Source organism: Corylus avellana, chromosome 1 (genome assembly GCF_965113065.1).
Source record: "Corylus avellana chromosome 1, dhCorAvel1.hap1.2, whole genome shotgun sequence".
NCBI lineage: Eukaryota > Viridiplantae > Streptophyta > Magnoliopsida > Fagales > Betulaceae > Corylus > Corylus avellana.
The window spans coordinates 36,682,143-36,692,270 of record NC_142490.1 but is presented as its reverse complement, the minus strand read 5'-3'; positions in this window follow the sequence as shown (position 1 = coordinate 36,692,270).

Genomic DNA, 10,128 nt, shown 5'->3' with positions numbered 1-10,128 from the left:
TGTGTTCTAGTTTTTGAAATTTGTTGTGGGTTTTAAGAAGAGTTTTAAGGGGATGTTTGGCAAATCTTTTTTAGACGAGAAATAAGAGATGAATGAATTGATATGGTAAGGGCTCGGCTTTAAGGTTGAAAACTCTTGTTGGACTAAGCACCGACTATGAAACTTAGGCCCAACTTTGAATTGGGCCAATCTGATTAGGCCATAATGTCACCATACAAACAAACGTTCATGACCCAACCCACCCTGGATGAGAATAGTAATAATTATACTCTCTTTTGTTTTTCAGATTACCGACTATTCAGAGCATTCTCAATAGAAGAGTCAAAATTGTACTTTTATTTAAAATGACTAATCAAATTTATAAAAAACCTCCACATTGGATTAGAAAAAAAAAAAAAAAAAAAAGCAAAATTGATATTTTATTAGATTAGGATATTTAGGAAAAAAAAACCCCTCAAATTGTACTTTTATCTAAAATAGGATATTTAGGAAAAATACAATCCTTATAAAAAATAATAATAATAATAATATTTAAATGATATAGATAAAAATATAGCTAATTAGATGTAAGAGGCATTTACAAATTCATTAGCTAAATTGGTTAAAGTGAGTTTTGAGGAGTTATTTTGCATAAAAATTTGGTTCCTCCATTGGAAATACTCTCATAAGCTAAAAGCTATTTTTTTACAAGTAGAATTTGATGAGAATAGAAGAGGCAAGTACTCAAAAGAAAAATACCATATTTTATGAAGAAATCATTTTCAAGTGTCAATTCTTGGAGAATATATTTTCTATATTAAAAAAATATATATTAAAATGATATTGTACGTTACATACCTTTTATAAGAGTGCTTGTAATAAGGTTTATCTCATCAATTCTTCTGTAAATAGGATCATTTGTATTAATTGTAATATGATCAAGTGAAATAAGAGCAAATGTAGCATTAAGGTTTTATCATGTGAATGTAGGTCGTAGATCGAACTACGTAAAATCGCTAATATCTATTTATTTATTTTTTTTCATTTAATGATTTTCTTCATCCATCTCCTAGTATTTTTATCTATGTGACCCATTTATAACCACTTGTCTTTTTTTAAAAATAAAATAAAAATAAATAAAAACAAAAGAACAAATGAAGAGAAGGAAGATGGTCTCTATTTTAAGAGAAAACAGCATTAATATACAGTGTAGTTGTTGTATTGTTGTGCAGCAATTATGTGTTCCAGTCTTTTTTCTGGAGTACTGTTTGTAGGCTTGTTGTGTTTGTTATAAAATTCAGGTTATTCATAAAATAAATAAATAAAAAGGCAACATTCACTATACCAAAAAGCATATATTCATGAATTGGATGGACATGCATGAATCCTACAATGAATGTAAATTAATTAAACACTATATTGGAATTTGGAAAGACAAGAAAGGAGATCAAAAAACAACAAGAGTACAAGATAGTGATGGTTTGGCATGAAACATGTTTGATATGACCATGCATTAACACAATTCCCTACAAACTTTTCAATCTTCTTTTGTAAAGCAAGAGGACTTGGTTCATGCATGCACCCCCTGGCTTTTGGTTTTCAAAGTGAAGTGAACCCAATTAAGTTTGCTTCATTCACCCTAGCCCAGAAAAAAGAACAAAACCAAAAATAAAAAAGGTTGTTTCATTCACCTAGGATGCCTTGGACAAGCACATAGAAGCTAAAAAAAAAAAAAAAAAAGTCTATGGAAAGTTGAGAAGTACTTTAAGCTACAAACCCATTAAAAAAATGTCAATGTGCATGTTCTTGTTCTTGGTCCCGATAAGCTATGCTGTGTTGGTTGGTACATCATATATATATATATAGGAAGCAATTGGACTTCTGAACCAGCAATGCCCTAATGGATTATTGAGGAGTGGCATGTTACTTTAATGCAAGAAAGAGGCTGTTTTGATGGTTTCGATGACATTAACGATCAATTATGTCCCCTCTCTCTCTCTCTATATATAAAAAAAAAAAAAAAACTTTTTTGGAAAAGAAAAAATATATTGGTTATAGTCTCAAGCATATGACCTTGTCCTACCATAGTATACACTTTTCACATGCATGCTTAAAAATCTCTCTCTCTCTCTCTGGTATTAATATAATAATTAAGTTAAATTCGAAGCTAGATGTCCCAGCTTATTAAAAAAAGAAACCTTGATGTCCTAACTTGGCATGTTCATGAATTTTGAGGTTTGGTAGAATATGTTAGAAGTGGCACATGACTTTGCAGTCAACATGTTGACCCGATCTCACTTTTAATATTATATTTACCCTAGTTTTAAGTAGCATATATATATATAAAAGATAACAAACAATCCAGAAACATTATAAAAAAATAACAAAAAAAAAAAAAAAAGCCAATTAATGGCTCCCTTCACATATGTTATAAAATTGCATGACATGCATATAACCACATGCTACCTCAATCATATCTCCCGACTTGGAGTGGAATTTGCAAACGTGTCTCCTTTTCATGAGAATCGGTTTTTGACTAATTATGTAAGGCTAAGAATAATAAAACTTTACAAGCAAGCATACCTAGTTATCATTTTTAGAAGTATTGTAGGGTGAAGAAATCGCCTAAAGGCTTATGCCTCACAGTATGTACGTAAGGGTGAAAAGGCGGACCGTTATTAACTGTACTAATATTTTTTAAGGCGGTTAGGAAAAACCGTGCATGGTTTACGGCTGGCTATAGTACTACAACTAAATTCCCACATACTAAAGCTATTTTCACTTTTGAAGAAAGACATGATGATGGCACTGAGTAATATTGTTATAACGAGGACTAGAGTCCTCTCAAATGTAACGTGGCTTTTAAAATCACCATTGAATTTTGGATTATCATTATTGAATTTTGATCTATTGATGATTTTAAATGTTACGTCACATTTAGGAAGACTCTAGTCCTCCTTATAGCATTACTCGATGACACTAAAGTTGGCAAATCAGAAAGTGATAAGTACTTAATAAATAGGTCATTCTATTATACAATTGAAATTACATAAAAAAATATAAATTTCTTTTCTATAATTATTTTTCTGTTGTCTTTTTCTACACTATCATCACATTTCTCCTGCTACCTTGAGCGTTGGAGGGGCTTCACTAGCCAGCACCAATTAACCACTCTAACGGTCCTTTCTCCTTGCAGATCAACCCATTGGGCTAACCAGCGTGGAGCTACTATATATGGTCTTAGACACCAACAAGTATTACACCATGAAAGGAACAGCCAAATGGCTCTAGTAGTAATATGCCAAATATTCAAGAAGAAGAAGAAGGTGGTTCTAAGATATATGATATACATATAACAAAAAATTACTAAAAAGTCACACCTCAATTCAGGCACAATATTTCAATTTATTAAACATTAGGGCTAAACTAACAGGCTGTTATTAGCTGCCCTAACCGACCACATAACTGCTTTAAAAAACGGTTAAAAAAAAAAGCTAATCGCCTAGGGTAATGCGATTAGCGGTCTTAGAATTTAGAAAAACTGCTAATCGCCTATATATATATATATATATATATATATATATATATATATAGACATGAAACGATGTCATTTTGGTGTAAAAAAAAAAAAAAAAAAAAAAACTCTAGAAACGACGTCGTATATAATAGGGCATTAAACACCAAAATGACATTGTATGTCATTTGTTTTTTTTTTTTTTTTTTTCTCCTTTAATTTTAAGAAGCTGTTAGTAGTTACTAACCACTGGTTAACCGCTTAGGTGGTTAGCCAATTTTACTAATCATATTTTCACCCCTATTAAACATTAGGATGCTTTGCGCATTACATGGTATAGTTTTAATATTTTTCTCCTAAATGGGCAATAAAAATAAATAACAAGTACTATAAAGTATCAGTTTAATAGAGTTTCCAATAAAGAAAAAAGAAAAAAAATCAGTTTCCAAAATTTTTTACTGTACAATTTCTCATTTTCCAAAATTTGTTTACAAGTACCTTAGGGGAGGCCCGCGAGCCACCCCAGACCATCGGTGGCCAGGGCCACCCTTTGGCCACCTCTGGATTGGTTCACAGGCCACCCATGAGGTGGGGGTGGCTCACGGGTCACTGGTGAGGTGGAGGTGGCACCAAATTTTCAAAAATTAGTTAGTGTCATTTGAAGTGTAGCATTGTTCAAACGAGACATTTTGTAGTGAATAGTGTCGTTGGAATAGTATTACAGTTCAAGTGACACCTTCTGGGGCACAAATAGTATCGTCTGAATAGCATTACTATTCAAGCGACACTATCTCTGGTGTGTAAATAGTGTCTCTTGAACAGTGTTATTGTTCAAGCAACACCACTTTTAAAATGGTGTCACTTGAATAGTAAAAGGCTACCTTTTAGTGATTTTTTTTTTTTTGCCACTCTATATATGGATTGGCATTGTATCTTACTTGATCCCTCTTCTATTCACAAAATCTCTCTCTCTCCTTTGTCTTCTTTTAGGAGGCATTCTTAACTCTATTTTTTTTTTTTTCCTTCTTGGTCCCCCCATAGAATATGTTCTTCTTTGTTCTCTTGCTTAGAACAAAAAAGATGGTAGTGTTATTATATAGCAGATAAGGATCCAGATTAATTACTTATTTAAATTACTAGCAATTTAAGTAAATGATGTGAACGATCTCATATGAGACTTACCTATCCAAATAGGTGGTTTGACAACTCAAAATATATTTAGATGTACAGCTTAATTCCATACGAAGTCTCTTACATTATCTATCTAAATTGCTAATAAATCTCAATCCATTCTATAGCTCCCCCATGTGAAAGTGTTATCTACCAAGAGACAAGACAAGACGACACTTATATTATATATCCTTAAATAGGTCCACCATGGCCTCCTAGGCTCTACTAGTACTAGTGGTCGATTGGCTTGGAATGTAGACTCCATCATATATATACATGCAAATGCCCCATTTTATTTCTTCACATGAGAGAGAGAGAGAGAGAGAGAGAGTTTTTATAAGAAATATTTTTCCCAAAACCCAATTTGGACAGCAGCTAGATGACTGTCTACACACAGTCAAACATAATTTCTTAGAAATTTTTTATATTTTAATTCTTTCATTACCATTTTGACTACATAAAGTAGAACCATAATCCGCCATACAAGCAAACTATTGTCAATCTTTTAGAAGCATGAAACCCCACGACAGCCATGTTCTTTCTAGAGAAATGTGTTTTTTTCTTTTTTAATAAATAATTACACAAGTATGTTTTAATTTACAGACAGTGAATTTTGAATTCATGATTCTCTCTTCATACCATTCTTTAGACTGTTCAAAGCATTGTTGTCTCTTTGCTTCATTTTTCCTATCAACAACCCAAATGTTTTATTTTCCGTTTCTTTTTATTATTCTATCTAATGTGTACATGCCTAATTCGCTTGTCTCTTTTATATATATTGCATTTTATCTATATAGGAAAAATAATGTAGAGGTCTATGAGGTTTAACCTTTTATCCGATCACTCTTTAGGGTTTAAAATCAACCCAATCACCCCTTAAATTAAGTATACTTCATTATCGAATCGCTCCCTTCGTTTACCTGCTGTTAAGATTTTTAGTAGAAATTGTAACACGTACTTATAATTCATTGTCATATCTAATAAAATTGTGACATTTAGGCATTAGACCATATCATATCGAACATGTAAAAATTAGCCGGTTGTTATTTTTCCCAACAAATTTTCCTCATCAATCAAGGATTTTTTTTTTTTTTTTTTTTGTGTAAAGGTGTTGGGCTTTAAGGCTTTAACATATGATACTCTTCAATTCTAATTAATCTCCATTCATAGAGTAATTCTTTCATACTCATTGTATACATCTCTTTTATACAGTGATATATAAATAATTTGAAGAAAGAACAGGTTAATTAATTATTAATTGTCATTTAAACTGAAAAATGGAACTCTATATAAAAGAAAGAAAGAAAATCTAAATACAACACAAAGTGGTCAATACTAAAACTGTTAAAATGCTCCAGATTTTTAGAATTATTGAGGAGTATATGACAAAAGTTGCAGAGCAAAAACAAAAAACAAAGGGGAAAAACATTAATGTATAAAATAGTGCAAACAGCAGCACCCACTTGTGATTTTATATTAATGCATATTATTTCCTATGTCTCCAGTGTCAGAAGGTGTACTGAAGCTGAGTAGTCAAACCAATAACCCAAGAACACCAATAATTAATAATCAATATGACAAAAGTAAAAACAAAAAGGAAAAAATTGCAGTTTACCTTTCTTGAAATTTCAGAAATTTTTAAATTTTAACTCCAAAGTTTAAACATTGATAATCTACTCCCTGAAGTTTAAAAAATTTGCAATTTAAATCTTCCGTTACTAATTTTATTTAAATTGAACGGAAATTGTTTTAAAAAAGCCTGAGGGTAATGATGTAATTTCATAGATTTCCGTCTATTTAGACGGAAAAATTAAACGAAGAATTTAAATTGCCAATTTTTGAAAATTTAGGGAGGTAAATTGCCAATTTTTGAACTTCGGAATTAAACTTGAAAAACCCCTAAAACTTTAGGGGAGTATACTGCATTTTCCCCAAACAAAAAGGAAAAAAGTGAAAAAAAAAAATTATATATATATATATATTCTTTTTTTTTTCTATCTTTTTCAAATGTCCCACTGAGTCCTATTTATTTTTGTATCAAACTATGCTTTCTCAGAACCCTGACATAGACACTAAAGATTTGGGATCAAACATTAAATCCAGTATTCAAAAATGAGCCTCAAGTTCTTATATAACAAGAACTTGAGGCTCATTTTTGAATACTGGATTTAATGTTTGATCCCAAATCTTTAGTGTCTATGTCAGGGTTCTGAGAAAGCATAGTTTGATACAAAAATAAATAGGACTCAGTGGGACATTTGAAAAAGATAGAAAAAAAAAGAAAAGAAAAGATTTTTCATGTCTGCAAGTGAATGTCTCTGCAGGGACACTGACTCAGTGAGACAGATCCATTCAATCATGTGCCACAAGACCAAACTTGTCTCTTTTCATTTGCATATAACATGTAGTTCTGGCCACCACGTGATGATTCAGAAAACCCACCTCTTAAGCATCTCCCATGGCCATCAACTTGCAGGATCCCACTCATTGACTTCTTTTATATTGCTGTCTTCTTCAAACACTACAAAGTTAACTCACTATCTACCAAATAACAAAAGTAACTGCATGTGGTAAATAAAGTAGAGAAGTGCTGCTATTAGCTACGGTTCTCATAAATTGACTTCACAATGTACGTACGTAGTATTTATTATGTCAATTATTAAAATGAGTAATCCACATGATACTATGTTTATAAGCTGACGAAATAATTCACATGATATTTACCACATCAATCACTAAATTGTGGATTGTCACAATAAACATGACACTAACCATGTTTATAAATTCACCTAACAGTTTACTTGACACTTATCACATTAGTCGCTAAAATATAAATAACATTGGAGTAAAATCATATTATATTATAGCATGTTATACCACTACTTATCTAAAAAATTTAAATTGGTAGGAAGCGGTAAATTTAATCATTTAATCAATACGTACTTTTAACTCTCTCTCACGTGTGAGCTCAAACTCAATTTTAATAAGTAAGACTCAATAAGTGTAGTATTTTAATTAAACGGAGCTGAATTAACGAAGTCAGAGTTCGAACTTATGACTTCTGTCTTTGATGCTATGTTAAATCACAATTAATTTATCTCAAAAACTTAATTAAGTTAATAGAAATAGGTAAATTTAACCATTTAATCAATACTTTAACATATCACTCATAAATTAAGTAACTAGTAATTAATCTAATTTGCCACTATTATTATCATAATATCGAAATATATGCATAATATTATCATAATAGCAGAATTTCATAAGTGGTCTTAGTTTACCACTATTTACGCTTCCGTTCTCTTCTCTCTTTTATTTTTTTCCTTCTTTTTCTCACTCTCTTTTTGTTTTTGTTTTTTTTTTTTTCCCACTATTATCATTAGTGCAATGTTTGATCCTCTAAAAATACATTAACCATAACGATTTGCTCTTAATTATCTCTCTATTTACAACAATTACAAGAATGAACATTAATACATCACCAATAAAACTTAACTCATGCAATAAGCCCAATTTATATCGGTAAAATAAAAGTCAAACAGATAATAGTGCATAGAAAACATTGAGGAAAGTTGTTGGCATAAACAAAATTAAGGTTAAAAACATGTATTCACAGACCAGTTATATTATTTAAGAGGCATGCATGTCACGATAACCCTTGTCAATTAAGAACAACAATGTGTTTAGCAGACACTTAGTTTATGGTCTTATACATAAGAAATCATAAAGCAGTTAAAGAGAAAATCATGCTGATGAAATGTACAATACAATATTAACACTTATATCACAATCATAATCATCTTTGATACGGTGTATTTGTGCCTTTATCTCCTTCACCGTAATGTTTGCGTGTCTGGTGAAACATATATATGGTACAATCCTAGTACTCTGATGTTGTACATAGCAAATTATATCTTAGTTGCTCGATCGGATCGATACTCTTTTAGATTAGAGCAATTATGCATACTACACTCATATGTCACTCATCATTCTTCTGAGCTGACGTAATAGTTCTTATCAACTTTTGGATCAATTTTTATTAAAAAATTAAAAATTAAAAAGGGATAAACACAACCACACCAGTCTAATAAAATAGAAGTGAAATAAAGATGCAATATTTAACATTTATTATGTATAAAGACATGATTTGGAACAGGATCATCTCCAGTTCATTTGAACTGAATAATATTCGGTTAATTATATTGAGGAGATATTTTTATCTTTTCACTTTTTAAGAAAACAAAAATACACATTTAATATAATTAACTAAATATTATCGAGTTAAAATAAACCGAAAAGAATCATAATTCGACTGCTGTGCCTAATCCACATGTATTATACAAGAAGTTTCATCTTACCTTACTGGCATTGCCATGAGTGATCTGTCCAAATTATGAAAAAACTCAATTAAAGCAAGTTTCTTCTTGGAGAATAAGAATCATAAGTAACGTTGACGTTGATGGTTCAGGTGATGGATGGGTGACCCATAAGCCATATCCAATCAGTGCCGTCCATTTGATGACATTCGAGTCAAAATATTTGTGAGTACTCTCAGACTCTATAATAGTACAACACTCTCAGTAGCACTAGTGGGATACCACTGCCTCTAATCATTTTCCTTCCTCCTATGCCTTTTTCTGTTCCCATTGACCATCATGCCCTTGATTTTCTAATTCCGGTTCATATTCTCAAATATATATATATATATATATATATCTATATATATATATATATATATATTATAAAACGGAATAATTTTAATCGATCAGGTCATGTAAATTAGGTATTTTATTCATTAGAAACAACTTCTCAACTCATGCAGCAACGTGCAGAGACTCCAATGGCTATATTATCAAAGTCATCTCCTAAATTAGCCCTCCTTGTTATCCCAATTTTGGTGAAGCCTTAGCAGCACTCCTTGCAACTTCACTGACAGTTTTTTTAAAGCTCAAGAAGTTCTCAATTGAAGGGAACTCTTTAATAGTTGTCTCAGCTTTGCAACATCCCTCCATCTCTTAGGATTGGCAAATTAAGAAAGTGATTACCGACTATTTTTTCTTCTTAATCCAGCTTTTCCTAATTGGGAGGCTAAGAAAATTTACAGAAGTACAAACTTTTACGCCCATCATGCGGCATATTGGGCCACAGCAAGAGTTTACTCGGGCTGCATTCCCACCTCCTTTTTCCCACTCTCTTCCATCCCAATTTGTAGTGAAAAAGATCCACTCTCTCTCTCTTGTAATTGCTCTATGTTTTTGAATGCAAGATTTGTTAAAAAAAAAAAAAATACTCATCCTGAAACATTAAAAAAAATATAATCATTTACACCAAATAATTTTTCTTCTCTTAACAAAATACCTTATAGACAAAATATCAATTAATAAAACTATCGAAGACACCGTCTTAGTTGGTTCTAAAAACTCCGGTGTTGATAACTTGGAAGTGAATAGTAGGTGTTGGGTTAG